At 33.0% G+C, this 5,389-nt stretch overlaps 1 long non-coding RNA gene across 2 annotated transcripts; it reads left to right on the top strand.

The window, feature by feature from the left end:
• The first annotated feature begins 1,455 nt into the window (after positions 1–1,455).
• LOC136843555 (uncharacterized) lies at positions 1,456–4,005 on the top strand. Of its 2 annotated transcripts, XR_010854574.1 has the most exons (4): positions 1,498–2,224; positions 2,414–2,530; positions 2,682–2,807; positions 3,805–4,005. It is a non-coding gene; the product is annotated as an uncharacterized lncRNA (long non-coding RNA). The 2 variants fall into 2 exon arrangements; XR_010854573.1 differs by having other exon boundaries at positions 1,456–2,224; positions 2,414–2,807.
• Positions 4,006–5,389: the final 1,384 nt, after the last annotated feature.

The following is a 5,389-nucleotide window of genomic DNA, read 5'->3' as shown; positions in this document are numbered from 1 at the left end:
CTGTGATAGGAGTTTCTTCAAAAAATGAATATATTTATGCATTAGAAAATCATAATTCCACTGCCATAAGTTTTCTCTTAAAGAAAACTATTGGGCCGGCTGGGTCTGTCCGTCCGCACTTTCTTCTATCCTCACTTTTTCTGTCAGCCCTCAGATCTTAAAAACTACTGAGGCTAGAGGGCTGCAAATTGTTATGCTGACCATCCTCCGTCCAATCACCAAACATACCAAATTTCAGCCCTCTAGCCTCAGTAGTTTTTATTTTATTTAAGGTTAAAGTTAGCCATACTCGTGCGTGTGGCAAAGATATAGGATAGGCCACCACCGGGCCGTGGTTAAAGTTTCATGAGCCGCGGCTCATAGCATTATACCGAGACCACCAAAAGATAGATCCATTTTCGCTGGCCTTGATTATACGCTGTAGCGGCTGTACAGAAAATTCGATTGCGCCGATGAAATTTCGGCACATTTTCTACTTGTTTTATTATGCAATGAGATAAGGACTATCCAGTAGACTTTAATAACGTCATTAGAGCATGGAGGAGTCAAAACAGAAATATTTATAGGGTAGTTCAAATGGCTTTCATTTCCCTTCATGGGACATTTTTAAATAACATGAGTTTCACTAAAGGTTACTTATTCATTAATAAAACATATTATGTAAAGGGCATTGTGTTAACATTTGTGCCAATTTTTTGCAGTAACTTCTTTTGTTTCTTCTCTTGCAGGAGACTTTTCTTCCGCAAACAATTTCTTGTGCTGTGTTGTGAAAATCAACAAATACACTGGCCTTGGGTTTGTATCCCATATCCCGAGTTTCTGTGTGTGTGTATATGTATATATATATATATATATATATATATATATATATATATATATATATATATATATATATATATATATATATATATATATATATATATATACATACATACATACATATATATATATATATATATATATATATATATATATATATATATATATATATATATATATATATATATATATATATATATATATATATATATATATATATATATATATATATATATATATATATATATATATATATATATATATATACACATACATACATATATATGACTTTTTATCACATATATATATACAGTATATATATATATTATGTGTATGTGTATGTATGTATGTGCGCATTTATATGTATATACAGTATATGTATATATGAAAAAATTTGCCAGAAAGAGCTAAAATAAAATTTCCTTTAGTAATGTACATTCCTTAAAAAGTAAGATTAAGGAAGACATTTAGTTTTTTATACCGTATGACGGTTAACTTTGACTTTAATTTTGATGGATTTTCATTCTTTTGCTCGCTAAGTTATTGACAAAAGTTTTTTCCGTTATGATACACGGAAGCCCCTTGTAACAAAACGTACAATCTAACAGGTAAATGTTAAAGTGTCCCCTTAAACAAAAAAAAAACAAGGACGCCGTATTCTTTCGCGTAAATCGTCCAGAGTTTCCAAAGAAGCGACTCAAGGGTCCTTGGCGATGAGACGTCAACAGCCACGCACCGGTTTCTTGGTCAACAGGTCTGTAAGCTACAAAGTCTTCGCTTCGATAACGACGAAACATGATAGTGTTATTATACGCTCTGTGAGGACGTGGTTGTATAGTTAATGGCAGATTCCCTGCTGTCTGAGGAGGAATTTCTTCCGTACCGGTTTGGAGGTTTAGTGGTTTGCTGGGTGATCTACATGAAACCATGGTGGTCCTCCTGTCCTCTGCGAAGGCTAAGTTTCCATTCGGTTATGTTTTGAAATTTTTATTGACTTTAAAAAGAATTTCGTGACTTCCGGGAGTAGCTTATTCTTTCTCGTCATAATTATCCGTGGGTCACGTGATTTAATGTAATGATTTGTTGTAATACCCTTATTTTTGTTTTTGCCTACTGGACTTTATTTTCTAACGTGCAATAAGTTATTACTGATATTTAAGTTGTCATTTTTTTCCCCTTACATTTTACTGTACAGACGATTATAACAGATGTGAATATCAGAACTTGATACTATTCGTTGATAATAATGAATACTTGGTCTGTGGTAATTTTTTAGTTAATACTATGCAAGTCGTTATCTTATAAGCTTTACTTGTCCGTTTTTTATTCCTTGATTGCAGAACTAGTCCATTGGTCATTCCTGTACTACAAATTTTTCAGGATCTAGAGAAAACGGTCCATAAAGGTATAATATTCAGTCCATATACAGTCGATGTACCCTGAAATTAGATTGTGTGAAACTAGAAGTGATTGTCGTGTACAGCATTTCCTTTTTAAAGCTTTATATATTTGAATCTTGTCAAGTTTCCATTGGTTAGTTTCAAATTGCTAAAGCAAATCCATATACTTATATTAGTTTTTATACCGCTTCCAGGTTCTTGTGATATCCAGGCCACCCAATGAAGCAAACTACTGTTGTCAAAATTTCCGAGCCATGACGACTTGTATCAAGCTACTCTTCTCTTCCCGGGTTTGGCTGAATATAAATAAGGTATGTTTCAACTTTTTTTACCTCCACCCCTACAGGGGCGGTGCCCCTGTAGGGGTGGAGGCCCCTCCCATGCCCTGCCCCATAGGTCTTAGGACCTATGGGCAGGTGCATGGGAGGTTTAAATAACCAACTAATTGAAGTCTCTTTTCAGGTGGTAAGTGCATCAATCCAGGTGCAAGGGAGATTTAAACAACCAGCCAGCTAATTGATTTGCGTCAATCCAGGGGCAAGGGAGATTTAAACAGCCAACCAGCATTTAATTTTCTCCTTTCAGGTGGTAAGTACGTCAATCTTTTTGTATGTTAACGTACTTTGATAATGATTTTCTGTTTTAAAGATTTAAAAATTAACGTGACTGCTTATTTCTGCAGTAGTTTTTATTTCTCTAGTATTTTGCCATTTTTGGTTAAAACCATTTAACATAGTTTTGCATATTAGTTTATTTTTCATTTCTCTAGTACTTTGCCGTTTTTGGTAAAACCCTTTTAACATTGATTTGCTTTTAAGTTTGGTAATCAGATAGTATAGAAGCGAATTAACGTAAGCTAAATATTTTATTACCTAAGTTTATAGTACATAATTTCTTTTTCTTAAGATACTAATTTAAGTAAAGTAGTTCAGTTCTGCTTTTGCATCTGTACTTCACAGCTTGAGATGATAACTTTTTTTTCTTAAATTTTTTTTGATAAAATCTTATTGCTAGTAATTCTGTTCTTTGGGTATAACTTTTTCATATTTAGAATTTTTGGACAAATTATAGATTCCATTTGTTTGTAATTCAATTTAACAATTATAACGTAATTGTTGTCAACATAAAAATATTTAGCTTTAGTGTTATGTCAGTCATACAATTACAATGAGCAGTCCTGTTTTCACTGATAAAATAGACCAGACCTCCGCTATGCTTAAATACAATAAATATCCATTACCACGAAAGTTTATTCCAAAAACCTCATACTAGACGCTGCCTAGTCTAGACACCCTGGCCTAATTGACCGCTGGTAGTTTTGTTCGGCAGCTCGGGACGTCTTTACCTTGTATATCGTCGTTCCATTGGTCAATTCAATGGACCCTTGCTTTGCTAGCTCTTATGATTTTCCCCTTTTTGTTGCTACGGTCTGTGGCTTTACAAGTGGTTAGTCTTAATGAATTTGGATTAATTCTGAAGGCTTCAGTGCATCGGTTCATCTAAGTTATAAAACCTTATTTCATTAGATTTTTGTTTTGTATTATAATTTCAAAAATTTGAGGCAGTAATTTTTTTTGCTTGACAGGTTGTGTACTGGAACAGCCAAGATAATGCACGATACTTAGGTACACGAAAACTGTGTTCGTTGCTTTGACTCCTCAACAGTAGTTTTCAAGTAAGGTGAGAATGGCTTCTGGCGTAGCTGATTTACTTCACTTCATGGTTGCCCTGCATTGATGATTCGGAGGTGTAATGAGCTATTGCTTCAATAAATAGTATTAAATGATGCGCATGTGAATAGGAATGTTCTTGCCTTTACCAGTAATAGTAATTCCAAACAGTTTTCTTGCCGTAGATGTATAATTAAGTGTCCGAAGAATATTTTATGCTGTTTACCTCGACAAGTTCCCAGTCTTTTACGATACTGAGACTGTTTAACTTATAAAATGAGAAACTAATGTATTATTATCACTTGTAATATATTTTTAGGAAAATGATAGTTTTATCTTGGACTCATGTTTTTTGTATAACTAAGAAAAACAACTCCTGATAACGATTTAGATGTTTAATAATCTGAGTTTATGGTAAAGTATTGGAGAATCACAAAAACAATCTGATGGTAATCTTGGTACCTAGAATTTTCTGAACTTTAACTGAATTTTAATTTAACTTTATATTAACTGCCGTTTATAGCCTCTTGTTAAAACACATGATTATTGGTGTCACCAGAATGAAAGAATGCTGAAGTTTCTTTGCAACAGAAATAAAGCTTAAGAATTTTAAGTAATCTTTTCCTTTACTGTTAATCAATATTATGAGCTGATACTTTCTTGTTACTAGTTCAGCTAGTGGCAGCAAATTGAGTAGTTTTGTTACATATCTGAACGTCCTTGTTAAGTGTCAAAATGTGGGACGCTAGGAAAGCTTATTAAAAAGTGAGCAGAGGGAAGTTTGTTGCGTTCGATGGAAGGCTAAAGTGTTTCAAATCAGTTTCCATTTAGTTCTTGTTTAGAACAAAAGTTTTAAATATGAACGCTAGGAAAATGACGTATGCACATGTTTAAAAACATGACTACAGTATTCACACAAGGTATCAGTTGAAAACTAATCCTTAAGGCAAAGTGGTAGTTAGATTGCAATAAAGTTGTCTGTAGTTTTTAATTGAAACTACAAATGGGAAATGTTACTTAAAATGCTAGACTGTCGGATAAAAACATTCCACTGATTGAAAGTTTATACACTAAATTAGTATACTAATGATCTGTGTACTTTTAAACTGCTTGGCTACTCAATGTTGAAATGAGTGATGGAATTTTTGGGAACAAATGGTAATAGTGTTCTGATGTAAGTCAATCAGCATTAATTTTATTCCTTTGGTCGTATTTTCTGTTGAGATTAAATTAAGCACTTGGCAATAGATTATCAAAATCTTAGTCCATTTTTCTAAACTTTTGTTCAGTAGCATATGTAAACTTTAAACATCTTCAGAGAATCACGAAATATTTTTATATTTTAAAGTAACTGGTGAAAAGGTAATCCCTTGTGACCCCTTTAATTGAAAAAAGTTAAACTAGTTGACTATGTTACTTGGGCACGTACGAAACCTCCATATCAAACTAACAGCTTGGCATAGCTTATCTGTTGATAATAGTAAAGATAACTAACGATAT

Source organism: Macrobrachium rosenbergii, chromosome 11 (assembly GCF_040412425.1).
Source record: "Macrobrachium rosenbergii isolate ZJJX-2024 chromosome 11, ASM4041242v1, whole genome shotgun sequence".
NCBI classification, from domain to species: Eukaryota; Metazoa; Arthropoda; class Malacostraca; order Decapoda; family Palaemonidae; genus Macrobrachium; species Macrobrachium rosenbergii.
Note: the sequence above shows the minus strand (reverse complement) of the source record. Positions and strands in the feature narration are given on the sequence as shown.